At 48.4% G+C, this 22,500-nt stretch overlaps 1 protein-coding gene across 1 annotated transcript in view; it reads right to left on the bottom strand.

The window, feature by feature from the left end:
* LOC143291770 (brother of CDO-like) overlaps positions 1-22,500 on the bottom strand; it is a 300,073-nt gene that overhangs the window by 211,663 nt on the left and 65,910 nt on the right. Inside the window, exon 4 of the mRNA XM_076601913.1 lies at positions 12,661-12,726. The gene's annotated coding sequence lies outside the window, so the exon portion shown is untranslated. The remainder of the gene's footprint in view (positions 1-12,660; positions 12,727-22,500) is intronic.

The raw sequence follows: 22,500 nt of genomic DNA, 5'->3' as shown, positions 1-22,500 counted from the left end.
GTCGTGTATTTTCATTCCACTGTACTCTGAACACCAAGTATTCTTCACGAATTCTCTTCTCTTACAAAAGGTATCGAACACTTCATTTCAATGTAACACGTGTTTTGTCCTCCCCCCTCTCTCCCCATCTCTCTCCCTCCCCCTCTTTCCTCTCCTCTCTCTCTCCCCCTCTCTCTCTCTCCTCTCTCCCCCCCATCTCTCCTCTCTTCTGTCTCCCCCTCTCTCTCCTCTCTCTTCCTCTCTCTCTCTCCCCTCTCCTCTACTCCCCTCTCTCTCTCCCCTCTCTCTCTCTCGCTGATTTTTGTTGTTGCTGCTGTTGTCTTGTTTGATTGTTTGTTTCCTTTCTCTCCATGCTGCCTGGTTCTGGCTCAGACCGACGACATCAAGTGGCAAGTCAAAACACACGGCTGACGCTGTGTGAAAACCACGAAACAAGATCTGCAAGAGGAGTGGATCGCTGAAAGGGAAACGATCAACACCAACAATGATTCTGGGCTAGAGATCACACACACACACACACACACACACACACACACACACACACACACAAACACACACACGCGCACACACACACACACACACACACACACACACACACACACACACACAGCACCGCTTCCAGTCAAAACAATAAGTTGCGCTGTTAGATAGATGGGGCGTGAAGGTTCGAGCCCTCAACCCCCGGCGTTCCCCATGCATTGGCAGACAGATCAAAGGAAGGCAGGGACCGTACGGCACACCTCGTGTTTACCTGTGTTTACCTGTGGACCAGTTGAGGGATTGGAAAACACCGTGCATCCTTCACTGGCTGCAACCCCTCTTCTTTTCTAAAGTCAAACTCGCCATCTTTTGAGGTGAAACCCGTGTTCTTTTGACGTTCAATTAATTCTTTTTTCTTTTTTTTTAAGTGAATCTCGTTTTCTTTTGAAGTGAAACTCGTGTTCTTCACTTTCATTTTCTTTTGGAAGTGAACCTCGCGTTCTTTTGAAGTGAACCTCGTGTTCTTTTGAAGTGAAACTCGTGTTCTTCACTTTCATTTTCTGTTTGAAGTGAACCTCGTGTTCTTTTGAAGTGAACCTCATGTACTTTTGAAGTGAAACTCGTTCTTTTGAAGTGAAACTTTTCTTCACTTTCATTTTCTCTATTTTAAGTGAACCGCGTGTTCGTCTGAACGTTGAAATTGTTCTTTGGAAGTGAACTTCGTGTTCGTTTGAACGTTAAAATCATTTTCTTTTCAAGTGAAACTCGTGCTCTTGGCTCTCAATTTTCTTTTGAAGTGAGCCTCGTGTTCTTTGGAAAGGACGCTGTGTCTTTTTGCTGTGAAACCCAAAGTTCTTTTGAAGTGAAATTCGTGTTCTGCACTCGTTTTTCTTTGAAGGGAAACTCCTGTTCTGAACTCACGGTTGTTTTCTTTGTTGTTGTTATCGTGAGAAACTCGTGAAACAAAACTCGTCCGTGTTCTTGACTATTGAAGCGAAACTCGTGTGCCTTTGAACTGAAACTGGTGTTCTTAACTCGTGATCTTTTAAAGTGAAACTCCAGTTGATTTGACGTAAAACTTGTGTTCATAAAAAGCGAAACTCGTGTTCGCGTTTTGGGTGGTTGTTTTTTTTGGGTTTTTTTTTTGTTGTTGTTTTTGTTTTGTTTGTTTGGTTGGTTGGTTGGTTGGTTTTTTGTTTGTTTGGGGTTTTTTGTTTGTTTTCTTGTTTTGATTTGTTTTTTTGTTTGTTTTTAAGAAGTGAAACTCGTTTAATGTGAAAATGATGTCGTTTTCAGAGAAAACTCGTGTTCTTTTGGACTGAAGCTTGTGTTCACAATTCTTGCTCGTTTGAAGGGAAATTCACGCTGTTTTGAAGGGAACATCGTGTTCTTTCTCCGTATTATTCTTTGAAAGTGAAATCCAAGTTCTAAACCCATGTTCGTTTAAAGCGAAACGAGAGAGAGTGTGTGTGTGTGTTGTGGTGTGTGTGCTGTGCTGTGTGTGCTGTGTGTGTGTGTTGTGGTGTGTGTGCTGTGCTGTGTGTGCTATCAGGTTGCCCATCTGTGTGGAGGGTGAGTGTCGTTCATCATTCGTAGAAAGAATCAGTTGTACAGGGCGGGACAACTCCCCCCCCCCCCCCCCCCCCCCCCCCCCCCCCCCCCCCCCCCCCCACACACACACACAGAGGAGCCCAGAGAAAAAGGCCGTGTCAAGACCTGATGGATGACTGGGTGGTGATGATGGTGGTGGGCCTCCTTCACCACCACCACCTCTACGCCTCCCACCCCAACTCTTACTCCTAACCCCCCCCCCCTCCTCCCACCACCACCTCTCTCTCTCCCGTCTCTCTTTCTGTCTATCTGTCTGACCGTCTGTCAGTTTGCCTCTCTCCATATATATGCCTGTCTGTCTGTCTGTCTGTCTCTCTCTCTCTCATTTGGTGTAACGCATATATTATGTAAGAGAATGTGTATATTCCGATGTGAATGTTTCACTTTTGTATTCCACTGTATAATTACACTTCTCTCTCTCTCTCTCTCTCTCTCTCTCTCTCTCTCTCTTTCTTCGTCTCTGTCGTCTGTCAGTCTATCAGTCTGTCGCTCTCTCTCACTCTTTCTCATTTCCCCTCTCTCTTCTTCTTCCTTCCCCCTCTCTCTCTTCTTCTTCCACCCCCCTCTCTCTCTCTTCTTCTTCCTTCCCCCTCTCTTTCTCACTCCCCCCTCTCTCTCTTCTTCTTCCTTCCCCCTCTCCCTCCCTCTCCCTCCCCCCTCTCTCTTCTTCTTCCTTCCCCCTCTCCCTCCCTCTCCCTCCCCCCCTCTCTCTTCTTCTTCCTTACCCCCCTCTTTCTCACTCCCCCCTCTCTCTTCTTCTTCCTTCCCCCTCTCTCTCTCCCTCCCCCCTCTCTCTTCTTCTTCCTTCCCCCCTCCCTCTCACTTCCCCCCCTCTTCTCCCTCTTCTTCCTTCGCCCTCTCTTTCTCACTCCCCCCACCCCCCCTCTCTCTCTCTTCTTCTTCTTCCTCCCCACTCCCTCTTTCCCCGTCCTTCCTTCCTTCCCTCCTCCACCTCGTCCTCCTCTCTCTCTCTCTCTCTCTCTCTCTCTCTCTCTCTGCGCGCCGAACAGTGAGGGTGGAAGACCACAGTCCACAAGGTCCCTCACAAGCCACGGCCAGAAAGGTAAAAAGAGAAGAAGGAAGCAGAGAAAGGAGGCAGAACGTGTGGTGAGGTTTCCCTGCTTATTGCCAGCATGCACCCCACTTCTGGGACTTGACTGATCACCCTGCGAAGGAGGAATTTTCTGGAGGTGACCTCCCCTCTCCTCTCCTCTCTCCCCCTCACTCTCTCTACCCCCCCTTCTCTCTCTCTCTCTGTCCGCTCCCTCTCTCTATGCAACTCCTCTCAAACTCCCATCTCTCTCTCTCTCTCTCTCTCCCCATGTCCAGCTTCCTCTCTCCTCTCCTTCCCTCTCCTCTAGTTCTCTCTCTCTCTCTCTCTCTACCTCTCTCCCACTATCTCTCTCTATCTCCCACTCTCTCTCCCAAACACACACTCTCTTTCTCTCTCTCTCCCTCTCCCTCCCACTATCTCTTCCATTCTCTCTCCCAATCACACACACACTCTCTCTCTCCCACTCTGCCTCTCTCTTTCTCTCTCTCCCCCTCTCTCTCTTTCTCTCTCTCCCAAACACACACTCTTTCTCTCTCTCTCCCACTCTCTCTCTCTTTTTCTATCTCCCTCTCTCTCTTTCTCACTACCACTCTCGCTCTCTTCCACTCTCTCTATCTCCCACACTCTCTCTCTCTCTCTCTCTCCCACTCTCTCTCTCTCTCCCTCTCTCTTTCTCCCAAACACACTCTCTCTTTCTTTCTCTCTCACTCTCTCTTTCTCTCTCTCTCCTCCCTTTCTCTCTTCCTCAATCTCTCTCCTCCCTCCTCTCTCTCTCCTCCCTTTCTCTCTTCCTCACCCCCCCCCCCCCTCTCTCTCTCCCCCCTTTCTCTCTTCCTCAGTCTCTTTACCCGCCCCTTACCCCCCCTCCCCCCCCCCCCCCCGTCTCTCTTTCAAACAGCATGTTCGGCATGAGTGCTGACAACACCCCAGCGCCCATCAGGCAATTTCCGCGTCAGTGGCTGTGGCTATGGAGGCAGTGAACTGACACGCCATTTGCCTTCTGGCCGGGCTGTTCCACTTCGTTGAACATCGCTTCTGTCTGTCTGTCTGTCTGTCTGTTTCTCTGTCTCTCTCTCTCTCTATATATATATATATATATCGCTCCTCGGCATTTGTCTATCTCTCTCCGTTTGTCTTTGTACCTTTCTCTTTCTCTTGATCTCTATTTCTCTATCTCCGTATACATCCTTATCTCTCCCTCCCTCGTTCTCTCTCTCCTTATATATATATATATTTCTCTATCTCCCCCCACCATTCCCCCTCTCTCTCTCTATTCCTCAATCTCCGTATCCCTCCCTCTCTCTCTCTCTCTCTCTCTCTCTCCTCTCTCTCTCTATTTCTCAATTTCCGTATCTCTCTCTCTCTCTCTCTCTCTCTCTCTCCTCTCTCTCTCTCTCTCTCTATTTCTCAATTTCCGTATCCCTCCCTCCCTCTCTCTCTCTCTCTCTCTCTCTCTCTCTCTCCTCTCTCTCTCTATTTCTCAAGTTTTGTATCCCTCCCTCCTTCTCTCTCTCTCTCTCTCTCTCCCCCCCTCTCTCTCTCTCCCCGTGGTGAATCGAATCGTGCACACAAGGGAGATAACACCAAAGCGATGTCTCTCCGTGCCGCATGAGAAGAGCGAGCGCGACAGAGATCACACAGAGACGGTTCTCGTTGGTGTGAAGGAGTTGTTTCACACTGGTGGGTTCGTTTCGGGGTGTGAAGCAATTCCTCCAACACCCGTTCCTCTCACTCGGGCAGCAGCGAGGAGGCTGTGGCTGTGTGTGTGTGTGTGGGTGTGGTGGGTGAGAGGGTGGGTGTGTGTGCGTGGGGTGGAGGAGGGAGTTCTCCCGTAACTTGTTTTTCCTTCACTGTACAGACGGCGCTTTGCGGACACTTGTTAGCAGCCGTTGTTGTTGTTGTCGTAGCTGCTATCACCAACACCATCATCATCACAGCGTCAGATGTGACAACAAGGTGGAACGACACATCAACAGCGACAAGCAAAATGATCTGACATCGCCAGCAAGGAAGGCAACTCTGGGGCGGGACAGAGAAGAAAGAAAGGAAGAGAGGAGTAAAGAAAGAACAAACAACAAACAAAGGAAAAGAAGGGAGAAAGACAGAAAGAAGGAAAGAAAGAAAGGAGGAAAGAAATAAATGAAAAAGGAAAGGAAGAAAGAATGAACGAAAGAACGCAAGAAAAAAGAAACAAAGAAAAAGAACAAGAAAGAAAGGGGAAAGAAAGAAGGAAAAAATGAAAGAGGGAAAAAAAAAGAAAGACGAAATAATATAACAAAAAAGAAACTGAAAACAGAAATGGAAAATTGATGGGGGGGGGGGGGGGGGGGGGCATGGGAGGGGGAACAGAACAAGAAAGAAAGAATACTTAGAACGGAAACAACACGTACATCATTAACACTAACAACAACAACAACAACAAATCTTTATATCATCAACACACAACAACAATATTTACAACATCAAAACTCCCGCCAAAAAACAGCCATCTTTACGGAATCAACACTCATGACAAACAGCCATCTTTACAGCATCAACACTCACGACAAACAGCCATCTTTACAGCATCAACACTCACGACAAACAGCCATCTTTACAGCATCAACACTCACGACAAACAGACATCTTTACAGCATCAACACTCACGACAAACAGACATCTTTACAGCATCAACACTCACGACAAACAGCCATCTTTACAGCATCAACACTCATGACAAACAGCCATCTTTACAGCATCAACACTCACGACAAACAGACATCTTTACAGCATCAACACTCACGACAAACAGACAGCCATCTTTACAGCATCAACACTCACGACAAACAGCCATCTTTACAGCATCAACACTCACGACAAACAGACAGCCATCTTTACAGCATCAACACTCACGACAAACAGCCATCTTTACAGCATCAACACTCACGACAAACAGCCATCTTTACAGCATCAACACTCACGACAAACAGACAGCCATCTTTACAGCATCAACACTCACGACAAACAGCCATCTTTACAGCATCAACATTGACAGACTTCAACCCCAAACAAAATGTCATTATGTCAAATAGATCCGTTCTGCCTTTTGGTTCCCAAGGGGCGTTATAACTTCCACAGCTTCTGCACCCCCTTCCCCCTCCCCCCCCCTCTCTCTCTCTCCCTCTGTCTCTCTCCATATATCTCTCCCTCTGTCTGTCTCCCTCTCTCGCTCTATCTCTCTCTCTATATATATCTCTCTCCCTCTGTATCTCTGTCTCTCTCCCTCTCCCCCCTCTGTTCGCATCTCTCTGTCTCTCTCTCTGTCTCTCTCTCTGTCTCTCTGTCTCTCTCTCTCTCTTTCTCCTCTGCCTTCCTCTCCCTCCCCCTCCTCTCGCCCATCTCTCTTACAAAACAATACCCAGTCATTTGTTATTCCCAACACACACCCGGGGTCTTCAACTCAGTGCAAACCGTTTCGTCAGTCTATATCACCAGGCCTCCCTCCCCACCCCCCCGTCAGCCTCCAGTTTCTGTTCTGTCTCCCTCCCCTTCACCCCCGCCACCCTCCCTTCAAGCCTTACTCATATTCTCTACCGTCACCCACATCATCCCCCCCCCCCCACCCCCCAGCCACTCTTCCTTTTCTCCCACACTCCCCTTCACCCTATCTCCGTGAGAAAAAGAAAAAGAAAAACGAGTTTTGCCGATTTTTTTTTTTTTTTTTCTCCAAAGCTTGTTAAGTTCTCAGCTTTTTACAGAGTACTGGTTAGCGCTTTTCTTTTTCTTTCAGAAAATAAGAAAATGTGTATAGAGTCATAAAGATAAAACAAAAACACACGCGCTTACTAAACACGCCTTAAGACGCAGCATGTTCTTTTCATACCCACCCCCGTCCCCTCCCTCCCCCCACCCCTCGAAAAAAAAAAGGAGAGTGGGGGGGATGGAGAGAAAGAAAAAGAAGAAAAAGACAAGTGCCAAACACATAAAGTTATTCAAGTGCATCACATTTGGGGAGTTGGAAGGGGGGGGAGGGGGGGGGAGAAAAACAACAAAAACCTGCCAACTTCATACATGCAGGCAATATTCCCAACAACCCGGACCACACTCCACCCTCCCCCTCCCCCCCCCCCCACCCCATCCCCCACCCCCTGCCTCTCTCTCTCTCTCTCTCTCTCTCTCTCTTTTCTCTTTCTTTAATCCCTTCCCTCTCTCTGCCTTACGCCTTCCCTCCTCCCCTCCGCCCTCTCTCTCTTTCTCCCTCTCTGTCCATTTCCCTTCCCCTCTCTCTCCCTCACTCCACAACCCCCTCTCTCTCCATCTCCCTTCTCAACCCTCCTCTTTCTCTCCCTCTCCCTCCACTCTCTCTCTCTCTCTCTCTCTCCCTCTCTTTCTCTCTATCTTTCTCTCTATCTCTCTCTCAGTGTCTCTCCTTGCCAGACTCTCCTTCCATCCTCTTTCTCCCACCTCCGCTTTCTCTCTCTCTCTCTCTCTCTCTCTCTCTCTCTCTCCCCTTTCCCCCTCTCTCTATATCTCTCTCTCACTTTCCTACCTCTCTCCAACCCCCTCTGTCTCCCCCCCCCCCCCCCCCCCTCTCTCTCTCTCTCTCTGAATACTGAACACTGAAAAAAATTAAACATTTTCGCGTTCAGCGTTTTCTCCCTCTTCCTCTCTCTCTCTCTCTCTCTCTCTCGCTCGCTCGCTCGCTCGCCCCACCATCTCCCCTCACTCTCTACCTCCCTTCCCCACTCTCCCCTTCATCACCCCCCCCCCCCTCCCTCCCCCCCTCCCCCTGACGGCAGTGAGGTAAGTGGGAGTGACAGTGGGGGAGGTGTAACGTTTCCCGGCACAGGGTTGAGGTGAGTGGAGAGAGGCAGAGATGTAAGCTATCCCTCCATCCTCACGGCTCCGGCTGCCGTCTCCGGTGCACTCTGGGGAGAAGGGGGGTTGGGGGGGCGGGGGATGTGGGGGGAAAGGGGGGGGGGACAGGCGGGGGGAGTCAGTGAGGAGACGGGGCGGGTGGAAGGGGAAAGATGGAAGACGACGGGAAAGAGAAGGATAGAAAGAGACAAGAAGGAACGGAGAAAGAGACAGACAGTGACACAGAGAAAGGAAGACAGAGAGACAAAGAGAGACAGACAGACAGGGTGGGTGGAAGGGGAAAGAGAAACAGACTGACAGACAGACTGACAGACAGACTGACAGACTGACAGACAGACAGACAGACTGACAAACAGAGAGATTGGGAGAGAGAGAGTTTGGGTGAAAGGGGAAAGAGAGAGAAACAGACAGACAGACAGACAGACAGACAGAGAGACTGGGAGAGAGAGAGAGTTTGGGTGAAAGGGGAAAGAGAGAGAAACAGACAGACAGACTGACAGACAGACATACTGATAGGCAGACAGACAGACAGACAGACTGACAGACAGACACAGACGGAGAGAGAGAGAGAGACAAAGAGAGACAGACAGACAGGGTGGGTGGAAGGGGAAAGAGAAACAGACTGACAGACAGACTGACAGACAGACTGACAGACAGACTGACAGACAGACAGACTGACAGACTGACAGACAGACTGACAGACAGACAGAGAGATTGGGAGAGAGAGTTTGGGTGGAAGGGGAAAGAGAGAGAAACAGACAGACAGACTGACAGACAGACTGACAGACAGACAGACTGCCAGACAGACAGACAGACAGACAGACTGACAGACAGACAGACTGACAGACTGACAGACAGACTGACAGACAGACAGAGAGATTGGGAGAGAGAGTTTGGGTGGAAGGGGAAAGAGAGAGAAACAGACAGACAGACAGACACAGACGGAGAGATTGGGAGAGAGAGTTTGGGTGGACGGGGAAAGAGAGAGAAACAGACAGACTCACAGACAGACACAGACGGAGAGATTGGGAGAGAGAGTTTGGGTGGAAGGGGGAAGAGAGAGAAACAGACAGACTCACAGACAGACTGACAGACACAGACGGAGAGATTGGGAGAGAGAGTTTGGGTGGAAGGGGAAAGAGAGAGAAACAGACAGACTCACAGACAGACAGACAGACACAGACGGAGAGATTGGGAGAGAGAGTTTGGGTGGAAGGGGAAAGAGAGAGAAACAGACAGACTCACAGACAGACAGACAGACACAGACGGAGAAAGAGAGACAGACAGGGTGGGTGGAAGGGGAAAGAGAGAGAAGCCGACAGACTCACAGACACACACAGAGAGAGAGAGAGAGAGAGAGAGAGAGAGAGAGAGAGAGACAGAGACAGAGACAGAGAGAGAGAGAGAGAGAGAGAGAGAAGCAGACAGGATAAAACACCAAATCTCTCACTCCAATTCCCACACACCCCACACCCTCTCTCTCTCTCTCTCTCTCTCTCTCTCTCTCTTTCTCTCTCTCTCACCTCCCCACTGTCTGTCTGCATCATGTTGAGGGCTGTTTTCTTTCTTCTCTCTCTCCTCTCCTCCTCCTCTCCTTCCTTCTTCTTCTTCTGCCTTTGTTTTTCTTTTCTTTTTTTTTTCTTTTGATGGCATGGCGAAAGGAATATTTTAGCTTGTCCTTTTACCACCAGTAAAATATATAGAGTGTGTGTACCCTCTTCCAACTCTCTCTCTCTCTCTCTCTCTCTCTCTTTGTGTTATATCCGTATCTCTACCTCCCGCCCCCCCCCCACCCCCCTCCCCCCCCCCCCCCGCCCCCCCCCTTCTCCCACCTGCCAACAAACATTCACGATCTTTATCACACAATCCGCGCCACATCTCTTGAGCACCAGATCTATATCATCGCTGTTAATGCAAATATTTCATGGTGAATTTCCATAAAGGAGATGAATTTTGCAAGACGCTGATCGTATTGACAACACACGCACGTCCTTCGTCTCACGCTGTTTAATATTAAAAAAATTATGGCTGTTTGATGGTTTCTTCTCTGATGTCATATTGTAAAAAACTGCCGTCAACAAAGCCATCATCATCGCCATCATCATCACTATCATAATCATCATCATCGCATCATCATCGTCATCATCATCATCACATCAATATCATCATCATCATGATATCATCATCGTCATCACATCATCATCATCACATCATCGTCATCACATCATCATCATCACATCATCATCATCATCATCGCCATCACATCATCATCGTCATCATCATCATCACATCATCATCATCATCATCATCATCACATCATCGTCATCACATCAATATCATCATCGTCGTCGTCACATCATCATTGTCATCACATCATAATCATCATCGTCATCACCATCATCATCACCACCATCATCATCGTCATCACATCATCATCACCATAATCATCATCATCACATCACCATCACCATAATCATCATCACCATCATCACATCTTTTTTCTTTCTTTTCTTTTCAACTCACCATCCCACCTCGACACCCCCTCTACTGTTCTTCGCCTCTGCCTGCCTGCCTGCCTGCCTGTCTGTGTGTCTGTCTCTCTCTTCTTTTTTTTTATACCCCAGGGCTGGATGGGGGAAAAAACATATGTTTTGCAGATCTCACTACCCTGGTAAAACGAAAATTCGTTTCGTTTCGTTTCTATCTCTCATGACCCACAGCTCCTACATTAATTAAGTGAGGGAATCAAATTGATCACCACTACGACTACCACCACCACCCCCTCTTCACACACCTCCTCCCCCCCCACCCCCCCACACGCCTCTCCCTCATCCGGCTACGTGACCTTTTGCACGCCCCACCCACCCCCACCTCCCCGTCCCTTTTTCTCCTCCTCCACTACCTGACAGCGTCATTTTTCAACATTCTCACCTCATAGTCTGCACCCCATCCATCCCCACCCTACCGTCCATATCCCTCTTACCACCAACCCCACCCCATCCCCCTTCTCTCTCTCTCTCTCTCTCTCTCTCTCTCCTACTCCTCCTCCTCTTCCTCCTCTACAACTCATCATTCAAACACACAGTTCACCAAACCAAAAAACTCTTTAACTTCATGTACTGAAACACTAACACATAACACCCACCCACCCACCCCCCTTCTCTCTCTCTTTCTCATACCTCTCCACCTTTCACCCCCCCCCGAGGTTAATTTTTTTTTTCACGGTCTTCTTCACAGTTCTCTGGGGGCCGAGTGTGACCTGTGCCTTCAGGTTTAAACTCCGGTGAATGTGTCTTTGGTTTTGTTCTCGTAGGGGTGGGGGCGGAGAAGGATGCGCACGCGCATGTGGGGGTGGGGGTGGGGGGGAGTGTGTAGTGTGTGTGTGTGAATGTGAGTGGGTGGGGTGGGTAGGTGTGTTTGTATGTGTGCATGCGTTCGTGCATGTGTGTGTGTGTGTGTGTGTGTGTGTGTGTGTGTTTAATTTTTATAATTGTTTTTCACCTTGCCATGTCCATGTTAACTTCCCTCAATTCACCGACGCCACGAATTTTTCTCCTCCTCCCAACCCCCCCCCCCCCCCCACCCCCACCCTTCCTCACTCCTGACTTCCTCGGTCCTGCCCCCCCCCCTCCCAGCCCCTCTTCCCCGCCCCCCAAGCCCCCTCCCCCCCCCCTCCACACATCACCTCATCCGATAATGTCATTCTCGGCATTCCGCTCCAGCGCCATATTTGTTAACGTCTTCTGCTCATCATTTCCGTTCCACCCCCTCTTTCCTTGCTCCCCCCTCCCACCTCCCCCATACCCCCTCCCCCACCCACCCACCCCCTCTTTCCTTGCTCCCCCCTCCCACCTCCCCCCCCCCCCCCCACCCCCTCTTCTTCGTCATGTCCTTGTTCCTGTAATGGGTTACATCTCCTTCCGCTTCATATCCCATCCATATTCGTGGATATTATATATATATATATATATATATATATATATATATATATATATATATATATATATTTCACATAGTCTTTTGCCTTCTGTGTATCTTCCAGTTTCATTGTACTTTAATTCATATATTTACTTACCAGTTTATTTTGTTCTCTGGCTTATCTATCTTATATCCTTTTTCGGTGGATGCTAAATACTTTCCTGTGGTAAGCTTATCTATCTTATTTCCCTTTTAGGTGTATGTTCGATACATATGTATGTGGCAATGTATTTACATACCTGTTTATTTTGTTTATCTGTCTTATTTCCTTTTTAGGTGAATGTTTGATACATTCCTATGGTAAGCTTATCTATCTTGGTTCCTTTTTAGGTGAATGTTTGATGCATTCCTGTGGTAAACTTATCTGTCTGATTTCATTTTGAAGGTGAATATTTAATACATTCCTATGGTAAAATTATCTATTTTGTTTCATTTTGAAGGTGAATGTTTGATATATTCCTGTGGTAAAATTATCTATCTTGTTTCATTTTGAAGGTGAATGTTTAATACATTCCTATGGTAAACGTATCTATCTTGTTTCATTTTTTAAGTTGAATGTTTGATACATTCCTATGACAAACGCTCACGGCCTGACCAACGCTATTTGCTTTATACACAGGGGAGGCACCTTTCTTTCTTTCTTTCTTTCTTTCTATCTATTCATTCGTTCATTCACTTACCCTTTTTTAAGTAGACGTGGTGTAGAACGTACGAATCACTCTGCGCGATTTGACGCCTCTTTGAAACTGAAACAAAAAAACAAACCCATATACATTGCTTTCTAAATTTCCCGTCGGTGTACTTAAAGTCTTGTGCCAGAATGTTTTCACGCTTAACACATTTACAGTGAAGACTACACTGCAAGTGTAATGGTAGCCAGGTGCGTTTTAAGCTTAAAACATACCACGAAGATATGAGGAAAACAGCACTCGTAAACCTGTCCAAGAACTTGCGATATACACGTTGTGAAACCTTTCAGGTTAAGTACGTGTGTACTCGTAAACCTGTCCAAGAACTTGCGATATACACGTTGTGAAACCTTTCAGGTCAAGTATGTGTGTACTCGTAAACCTGTCCAAGAACTTGCGATATACACGTTGTGAAACCTTTCAGGTCAAGTATGTGTGTACTCGTAAACCTGTCCAAGAACTTGCGATATACACGTTGTGAAACCTTTCAGGTCAAGTATGTGTGTACTCGTAAACCTGTCCAAGAACTTGCGATATACACGCTGTGAAACCTTTCAGGTTAACTACGTGTGTATGTACCATTAAGTCAATCTGCTGTTTCGTGGGCTTGGTACATTTGAATCGATTTCTAAATCAGAAGGTCTGCCATCTCCACTGTGCCTGTGTGCAGCACATTCTTGAGTCTTGTCAGCTCTCCGGGAGAAATTCCAAACAAATCTTAGAACGGTAAGTCTAACAAAATAGTAAATAAATACATTGTACGGTTCTAGCGCTTCGACAGAGAGCAGGAAATGCGATGAGGGCAGCCTGAATTTCACACAGAAAAATACTGAGAGAAAAATGAAAGTAACACAACACAATACAGTGACATCAGGAAGTGTAGTGGTACACAAATCCATCTGCAACGGATAAACCATCCCATCAAAAAGTCCAGAGAAAACATTAAGACGGAAACTGAAATCAAACCATCTAGGCAGACGGCAATCAAGTCCTTGAAAACCCAGCAGTGAAAACTTCCCCCAACGTTTATAACTGTGAACCGGACAGGTCTATCCCAACTAAAATAAAGTCTTGATAACATTCGCGGATAAAGAAAAATAGAAAATAAGAAATAACTTTAAACAAAAAAAAAACAAGAACATATCCATCTGTTCTTTAATGGAGGAGAGAAAAATAAAGATAAAAAAAAAACCTCTGCAAAGACTTCAACGATGCTCACAGATATATCCACCCCCTCTACACCCTCTCTCTTTCCTCCCCCCCCCCCCACCCCCTTCCATCCCCATAAACCCCCCTCGCCCCCCTCTCCCCTCATCCACCCCTTCCCAGTCTCTGTCCGCGCACCGTTTGCCAGCTCAAATCAAAACGAATGGGCTTCCTATCGAAGGGAGACAAGCCAGGCTCTGGTGATAATTAACTCCCCTGCGCGCCGCCCTCATTAGAACAGGGGAGGGAGTGATGAGGGGGGGGGGGGGGGGGGCGGGGGGGGGGGGGGGGTGAAGAGGAGGTGATGGGCGGGGGGGGGGGGGGGAAGTGGGTGGGGTGGGGGGGATGGGGCGAAACTTCAGCTACAAGCAGGCAACAACAAAGTTATGACGCTCAACACTTTTTGGGGGTGGGGGAGAAGGGTGTCTAGTGGGGGGGAGGGGGGGGGGATTTACTGGTTCCGTTTATGTGTATAAGCGCTGATGTGCGTCCGAGTGTGTGTGTGTGTGTGTGTGTGTGTGTGTGTGAGCGCACGGGCGCGCAACAGAGTTTGGATCTGGTCTGGGAGAGTTTGGTTGGAAAATGGGGAGTGAAAAAACACAAGTTTGCTCTTAGTGCAAGAAGTGCCCTGCGCTCACACACACACACACACACACACACACACACACACACACACACACACGCACACACACACACGCACACACACGCGCACACACACACACGCACGCACGCACGCACGCACACACACACACACACACACACACACAGGGGATGATGGCGGAACAGGAAGGCTTGGAAAACCAACAAAGAAAAAAAAAAACACTTGTTCTTCCTCCCTCTCCCCTTCCCTCCCCCTTCTCGTGACCCTGAAACTGGATGGGAAGGGGAAAAAGGGGGGGGGCCGGTGCGCGCGCGCGCGCGTGTGTGTGTGTGTGTGTGCATGTGCATGTGCATGTGCGTGCGAGAGAGGGAGAGACAGACAGACAGACAGACAGACAGACAGACACACAGAGAGAGAAAGATATACACAGGCAGAGAGAGAGAGACAGAGACAGAGAGACAAAGAAAGATAAGAGACCGAGACAGACTGAAGACGGAACATGTTTTATTCATAAAGGCCGTGGCTCCTTGGAAGTGGGATACACAAACAGAAATGAAAGTCGCGTGAGGGAGAGAGGGGTGGGGGGTGGGGGAGGGAGGGAGGGATGGACTGGTACAGACAGGCAAGCAGAGAATGTGAATAATTCGAAAGAAAATTCAGCAACAGTGTACTTCGTAGAATACACAGTGATGACACTATTCACAAAAAAGCATTTATCCAAACCCACAATATAAAGACACACACGCACACACACAAAGACATAAGTACCGCATTTACGAACTGAAGAATCGTAATTCACTTTCATGTATGTATATGTGTATAGGTGCGTGCGTGCGTGCGTACGAAAGAGCTTGTGTACGTGCGCATGTGTGCGAGCGCGCGCGCGCGCGCGTGTGTGTGTGAAGGTGATGAAAGGAAATGCACGGCCTTTGTGCATGCTTGCGTGAGTTGATTTAGCATGCTTGAGTGACTGGCTCGCTAATTCGTTCCCCATATACAGCAGCCCTGCTTCTATCATTAGAGGCGTTACATTTCCGCTGTACACCGCCCTTCATTCTCAAACATTAAAGTCATTTTTTCCTGGCGACATACGGTTTAAATGCCACACCAAAAAGTGTGTGAACTGTAATGTTTTCGGGGTACAGTGGAATGTTAGTATACACAAGTGTGTGTAGCTGAGTCTTGTTGGTTATAGTTTGGAAAACGCATAATTGTCTGCATTTCGTAAGGTTACCGTTGAGTTCCTCTACATAGTCATTTCGCTGAAGTACGTGTATTTCGCTATCCTTGTGTTGTAGAACATGGTTACAATACAGACGTGTGTGTATTTCGCTATCCTTGTGTTGTAGAACATGGTTACAATACAGACGTGTGTGTATTTCGCTATCCTTGTGTTGTAGAACATGGTTACAATACAGACGTGTGTGTATTTCGCTATCCTTGTGTTGTAGAACATGGTTACAATACAGCAGTGTGTGTATTTCGCTGTCCTTGTGTTGTAGAACATGGTTACAATACAGCAGTGTGTGTATTTCGCTGTCCTTGTGTTGTAGAACATGGTTACAATACAGCAGTGTGTGTATTTCGCTGTCCTTGTGTTGTAGAACATGGTTACAATACAGACGTGTGTGTATTTCGCTGTCCTTGTGTTGTAGAACATGGTTACAATACAGACGTGTGTGTATTTCGCTGTCCTTGTGTTGTAGAACATGGTTACAATACAGACGTGTGTGTATTTCGCTGTCCTTGTGTTGTAGAACATGGTTACAATCCAGACGTGTGTGTATTTCGCTATCCTTGTGTTGTAGAACATGGTTACAATCCAGACGTGTGTGTATTTCGCTATCCTTGTGTTGTAGAACATGGTTACAATACAGACGTGTGTGTATTTCGCTATCCTTGTGTTGTAGAACATGGTTACAATACAGACGTGTGTGTATTTCGCTATCCTTGTGTTGTAGAACATGGTTACAATACAGACGTGTGTGTATTTCGCTATCCTTGTGTTGTAGAACATGGTTACAATACAGATGTGTGTGTATTTCGCTGTCCTTGTGTTGTAGAACATGGTTACAATACAGACGTGTGTGTATTTCGCTGTCCTTGTGTTGTAGAACATGGTTACAATACAGACGTGTGTGTATTTCGCTATCCTTGTGTTGTAGAACATGGTTACACTACAGACGTGTGTGTATTTCGCTATCCTTGTGTTGTAGAACATGGTTACACTACAGACGTGTGTGTATTTCGCTATCCTTGTGTTGTAGAACATGGTTACAATACAGACGTGTGTGTATTTCGCTATCCTTGTGTTGTAGAACATGGTTACAATACAGACGTGTGTGTATTTCGTTATTGTTGAGTTGCAAAACACGGTTTCAACAGAGAAGTGTGTGTATTTTGAGTCTCGTTGGTGTTCAGAACTGTGTGCATTTGGTTAACCGTTCATTTTCAAATCTTAACTCGTTATCCTAGCAAAAATTTGTCGTAGTTGCCACACAATAAAATCTGCGTAATGACGTACATTTGGGTATAGCAAATTGTTACTGTAAGCAAGTTGTGTGTGTGAGTGAGTGTGAGTAAGCGTGCGTGTGTGTGTGTGTGTGTGTGTGCGTGTGTGCGGGTGTGTGTGGGTGTGTGTGTAGTTGAGTCTAGTAGGCTATAGTCAGTGACTACCGAACACAAGTGTGTGAATTTGGTTAGAGTTCAGCTATAAGACACGCTTTCCACACAGCAGTGTGTGCAGTGGAGTCTAGTTAAGACACAGCACACCGTAACACAAAGAAGCGTACTGTGATACTGAGAAGATTTGAGTTATTAAAATTAAAAAAAAAATCAACAAGGGAGCGGAAATGGCGTTCACCTTCTCTCTAGTATGACATGTGGGCAATATGGGTCATGCTTAAAATGGCGTGCTTTTGCCAGCGGAGCCCAGCAATGGTTTACTTCACACGGAGATATCACGTCATTTGAAAATCGCTCTGCAGACTTGGCTGAACCGATGTTGTCACTAAAAACACAGGCTTTCTTTTCTCCGTTTTTTGGGGTGGTTTTTTTTTTTTTTTCACCCTTCCTTCTTTCTTCCTTCCTTCTTTCTTTCTTTCTTTCCTCCTCTCTCCCCTTCCTTTCTTAGATAACTTCTCCCCCCCGCCTCCCTAGACCTGAACAAAATTGAAATGACCTCCAAGTCTACGTGTCAGATTCAAATCATCGTCATGTTTTGGGGAAGCAGGCTAAATGCACCCCCAAGTTTCTGATAGCGCAATGGAGGGAAAGAAGAAAAAAAAAGGACACCATTCCCCCCACTATCAAAGCGTCCCCCCCCCCCCGCCCCCTTCCCCCTTCCCTCTCAGCGCCTTGCTGGGTAGATGGCGCGGATTTATTTCCTTACAACACATCAAAGGGTCCAGGAGCATCTGGACGGAGCGGGGAATTTAATCCTGGTTCTATCTTAAGTGCTGCACACCGCGCACCCCTCGGCAAGTCTCGGCCCTGTGTGTGTGTGTGTGTGTGTGTGTGTGTGTGTGTGTGTGTGTGTGTGTGTGTGTGTGTGTGTTGTGTTGTGTTGTGTTGTGTGTTTTGTTGTTGTTTGTTGTGTGTGTGTGTGTGTGTGTGTGTGTGTGTGTGTGTGTGTGTGTGTGTGTGTGTGTGTGTCTGTCTGTCTGTCTGTTGTGGCATGTGTGTGTGTGTGTGTGTGTGTGTGTGTGTGTGTGTGCGTGTTTCTGCTTATCTGTCTACGCGACGGGTGTATGACTGTCTGTGACTGTGTAGGAAAAAGAGGAGAGACAGACAGACAGAGATTCTCCGACCTCCTGATCTTCCATCAAGGTCAACGGTCACCACGGGGATCCGCTCCCCACAGAGACCTGACACCCATGGACCAGGACAAATGAATATCTCCACAGTCGACCCCAAGAAACGCCAGGGACTAGGACCACTCAGCAGACCCCAAACTGCTTCCCCTGACCCTCCACCTTCACTCAACGTCACTTGAAAACTGTGCGGAATCCCAGCGCTGCCAGGGCTTCTCCCCTTGGAACGCCAGGAGAACAGCCAGGACTTCACCACTCTTCAGACAGAACTTCACCACTCTTCAGACAGGACTTCACCTCTCTTCAGACAGGACTTCACCACTCTTCAGACAGGACTTCACCCCTCTTCAGACAGGACTTCACCACTCTTCAGACAGGACTTCACCACTCTTCAGACAGGACTTCACCTCTCTTCAGACAGGACTTCACACCTCCAGACAGCCAGGACTTCACCCCTCTACAGACAGCCAGGACTTCACCCCTCTTCAGACAGCCAGGACTTCACCCCTCTACAGACAGGACTTCACCCCTCTTCAGACAGCCAGGACTTCACCCCTCTACAGACAGCCAGGACTTCACCCCTCTACAGACAGCCACGGCTTCACCCCTCTACAGACAGCCAGGACTTCACCCCTCTACAGCCAGGACTTCACCCCTCTACAGACAGGACTTCACCCCTCTACAGACAGCCAGGACTTCACCCCTCTACAGACAGCCAGGACTTCACCACTCTTCAGACAGCCAGGACTTCACCCCTCTACAGCCAGGACTTCACCCCTCTACAGCCAGGACTTCACCCCTCTACAGACAGGACTTCACCACTCTTCAGACAGGACTTCACCCCTCTACAGCCAGGACTTCACCCCTCTACAGCCAGGACTTCACCCCTCTACAGACAGGACTTCACCCCTCTTCAGACAGGACTTCACCCCTCTTCAGACAGGACTTCACCCCTCTACAGACAGGACTTCACCCCTCTACAGCCAGGACTTCACCCCTCTACAGACAGGACTTCACCCCTCTACAGACAGGACTTCACCCCTCTACAGACAGGACTTCACCCCTCTACAGACAGGACTTCACCCCTCTTCAGACAGGACTTCACCCCTCTACAGACAGGACTTCACCCCTCTACAGCCAGGACTTCACCCCTCTTCAGACAGGACTTCACCCCTCTACAGACAGGACTTCACCCCTCTTCAGACAGGACTTCACCCCTCTACAGACAGTCAGGACTTCACCCCTCTTCAGACAGGACTTCACCCCTCTACAGACAGGACTTCACACCTCTAGACAGCCAGGACTTCACCCCTCTACAGACAGGACTTCACCCCTCTACAGACAGGACTTCACCCCTCTACAGACAGGACTTCACCCCTCCAGACAGCCAGGACTTCACCACTCTACAGACAGGACTTCACCCCTCTTCAGACAGCCAGGACTTCACCCCTCTACAGACAGCCAGGACTTCACCCCTCTTCAGACAGCCAGGACTTCACCCCTCTACAGACAGCCAGGACTTCACCCCTCCAGACAGCCAGGAAGGCCCTTTGAACCACCACACGAACAGCCTGGCCATCACCCCTCTTCAGAAAGTCAGGACTTCCCCCTTTGGAACACAGCAAGAACAGCTATGACATCACCCCTCCTCCGACAGCCAGGATTTCCCCTTGGAACGTCAGAAGAACAGCCCGGATTTAGCCCTCTTCAGACAGATTGTCAATTGTGTTACGATGTCATGTCACTTGCTTTGTCACGTGAGTCCTGTGATACTGATTCCAATGCTCCGTGTTGTCATTTGTGTTACCATATCATGTCACTTGCTTTGTCATGTGAGTCCTGTGATACTGACCAGACCACTGCACCAGACCACGTGACCGGATCTGGCCGATCCCAAGGGCCACCATCCGCTTCGCACGCACGGCGCGACAACTCCACACACCTACCCTGACCTGGCCCCCGGCTCCTAGGGTGATCACCACTTTTTAAAACACAGGCAGGCTGTAAAACCTTGCCACACCAACCCCCACCCCCCTTCTCCCCACAAAGCCCACCACCCCACCCCCTTTCCTCTTCTCCAACCTTGAGTCTGCCCTCCCCGCCCCCCCCCCCCCCCAGTCGCCCCCCAGTCCCCTCCCCCCCACCCCCCACCAGCACCTTCACCAAACTATCTCCCCTTAAACTCACCACACCGCAATGTCGTTTTATATGAAGCCTCGAGCCTATAATAATATCATTCAAATGGATATTCAAATACATAAGAAAAATACAACGAGAGAGAGAGAGCGAGAGCGAAAGAGAGAGAGAGAGAGAGAGAGCATCGTTACTCTCTTAGTCTCAGCCTCTTCGTCACTAAGTTGAATCAAAAATGTTTTTTTTTTAAATTAAAAAAATAAAATTAAAAAAACATCTTCTGTCAGCCATGAGTGATCACAAAGGTTGGAAATATTTTTGATTCTAAGGATGATGATGATGATGATGGTCGTGGTGGTGGTGGTGTGGTGTGTGTGTGCGTGCGTGCGTGCGTGCGTGCGTGCATGCATGCGTGCGCGGGCGCTTGAGTGCGTGCGAGTGCGAGCACGTTGCAGGCTGAAGTAAAAGACGAAGTGGAAAGCTTTCAACAGGAAGGCACCTTCCATTGTTCTCACGTACCACTGCTGGCTCAACGAACAATCATGATGGAAGACAACTTCCATTGTTCTCACGTAGCACTGCTGGCTCAACAAACAATCATGATGGAAGACACCTTCCATTGTTCTCACCTAGCACTGCTGGCTCAACGAACAATCATGATGGAAGACACCTTCCATTGTTCTCACGTAGCACTGCTGGCTCAACAAACAATCATGATGGAAGACACCTTCCATTGTTTTCACATACCACTGCTGGCTCAACAATCATGATGGAAGACACCTTCCACTGTTTTCACATACCACTGCTGGCTCAACGAACAATCATGATGGAAGACACCTTCCATTGTTCTCACGTAGCACTGCTGGCTCAACGAACAATCATGATGGAAGACACCTTCCATTGTTCTCACGTAGCACTGCTGGCTCAACAATCAATCATGATGGAAGACACCTTCCATTGTTCTCACGTACCACTGCTTGCTCAACAAACAATCATGATGGAAGACACCTTCCATTGTTGTCACATACCACTGCTGGCTCAACAATCATGATGGAAGACACCTTCCATTGTTCTCACGTACCACTGCTGGCTCAACAAACAATCATGATGGAAGACACCTTCCATTGTTTTCACATACCACTGCTGGCTCAACAATCATAAATTATCATACATAAACGGCCACTGACATCACAAACAGGGGGGCGGTGTGGAGAGAGGGGAGGGGGGCAGGAGGGGTGGGGGGGAAGTTGTGGAATGACGGGTGGGGCGGGGTGGGGGAGGGGAGGGGTGGACAGGGAGGGGGTAGAGACAGCGCGACGTCTGCCGGCGATGGGCAGATAAGCGGCAAGGCGTGAATCATGACCCTGTGATGGGGGCCCCTGGGCGACCACTGTCGGCTTGACGCTGATCGCTGGGGAGATAAAGGTGGGGGGGTTTTTTCGGTGCCCCCCACCTCCCCCTTTCGTGAATAATATGCGCCTTAAGTTCACTTTGAAAATAGGTGCGAAAAATATTTGTGCCTCTCTCTCTCTCTCTTGGTGTCTGTCTGTCTGTCTGTCTGTCTGTCTGTCTCTCTCTCTCTCTCTCTTCTCTTCTCTCTCTCGGTATCTGTCTGTCTGTCTGTCTGTCTCTCTTCTCTCTTTCGGTATCTGTGTCTGTCTGTCTCTCTCTCTCTCGGTATCTGTCTCTCTCTCCCCGTCTCTCTCTCTCGGTATCTGTCTGTCTGCCTGTCTCTGTCTCTCTCTCCAGTATACCCTCATCTGCAATTTCATAGCTTCCTCTTTGCTTATGCGTGTATGCGCGAGCGCGCGCGCGTGTATGTGTGTGTGTGTGTGTTTGTGTGTGTGTGTACACGTGTGTCTGTTATGCTGCTCACAGGACCTTGCAATGTGTCGCACATCTGACAGCTGGCGACCCTTTCCTGACCCGGCCTGACAACGCAGGTAAAAGATCCAAGGGCACAAATCAGACACCTCTTTTTGTGTGTGGTGTCGGTGAATGCCAGACAAACGAGTGTGGCCAGAAAAAAAAAGGTGATACTGTGAGACTGCCTCACTGCCGGCTACAGACATGTCTATG

Source organism: Babylonia areolata, chromosome 17, assembly GCF_041734735.1.
Source record: "Babylonia areolata isolate BAREFJ2019XMU chromosome 17, ASM4173473v1, whole genome shotgun sequence".
NCBI classification, from domain to species: Eukaryota; Metazoa; Mollusca; class Gastropoda; order Neogastropoda; family Buccinidae; genus Babylonia; species Babylonia areolata.
This window is presented reverse-complemented; position numbering and strand designations above follow the sequence as displayed.